Genomic DNA, 1,275 nt, shown 5'->3' with positions numbered 1-1,275 from the left:
GAAGTGGTGCACTGTTGACCAGGCAACAATGAGGGAGTAAGTTTGCGGTGGAACCAGATGGCCCTGGTATGTGTGGGAAAAGAAGAACTAATTGGATGCTACTTATCTTGCAAGGACAGTGCAAGAACCACTGCTTAACAATTATTCTAAAAATAGCATATGTTCAAGGGGTATAAAAGTATGTAACCTGCGCAATAAAGTTGGTTCAGCTGCATAATCATATTGATGTCTCTCTGAGTCCTTGCATCGACATCTTAAGAAGATCATTCTGGCGTGGCCGTGGTTCATCCTCCTGGGGTCACCGCAACATCTGGCGCCCGAACAGGGACCCTGAAGCCACTGCCGAGCTTGGGACGTGAGGAAGGTGACTGGTGCTTCACAGATGGTTGGCACTGCAGCATTCTAAACGACTTAAGTGTTGCGGTAGCTGGAAGCGGGGTCACGACCTGCCCTCTGTGCCATCATGGAGTGGGAAGCTGCAGAGAAACTGTTTCTATGTATTCTTTCTAAGGGAGGCAAGCAGGCATCTCCAAAAGGCATTTTGGAGCTGATAAAATGGGCCCGAAAAAATGGACATTTATCAGAGGTTGCACTGATATTCAGTATCTCTGAGTGGCGTGAGATTGGAAATCATATGTGGAACGCAGTTACAGAAGATAAAAAGGAGGGAAAACAATTAGTATTGCTAGGCCCAACCTGGCGGGCCATTATCAATAGCTTGAACCATATGCAGGCAGAGCATCAGATTGCAGCAGTGGCTGTCCAAGCCCTGTCTGTTCCTCCACTCCAACTACATCTCCAACAACTACGATAAACCTGTTAGACTTTCCATCACCAGGCATAGGGCACCCCGTTTGTTCAACAGCAGCCCAAGTAAAAGCGGCATTGGAATCTTCCTCTGTAGAGGGCAGAGAGGGGGCTCAGTCTGCTGAAATGACTGGTACTGAACGAGTAAAGGAGCAGGATAGCCCTGATTAGGAAGCGCTCAAACTAACTCGACGGGAAAGGGCAAATTCTTCTGACTGTTCCCCATGCCCCCCCCTCCACCCCCGCCGCCGCCCCTTAGCACGGGAAACAGCTCATGCCGGGACTCAATCTCGAATTCCAACCTCATCCCCGCCCGGGTAGCAGGGAACTCGAAACCTCCTGCTGCACCCCTGCCTCCTTCCCCCCCCTCCACCCTGCGCCGTAGCCGCTCGCCGTCTCCTCCCCACCCCTCCACCCCGCGCCGTTGCCACTCGTCGCTCCCCCCCACCCCCCCCCCCCCCTCCGCAA

This window comes from Cyrtonyx montezumae, unplaced genomic scaffold (genome assembly GCF_038088225.1).
Source record: "Cyrtonyx montezumae isolate F1298 unplaced genomic scaffold, pur_monq_1.0 scaffold_55, whole genome shotgun sequence".
Taxonomy (NCBI): domain Eukaryota; kingdom Metazoa; phylum Chordata; class Aves; order Galliformes; family Odontophoridae; genus Cyrtonyx; species Cyrtonyx montezumae.
This window is presented reverse-complemented; position numbering follows the sequence as displayed.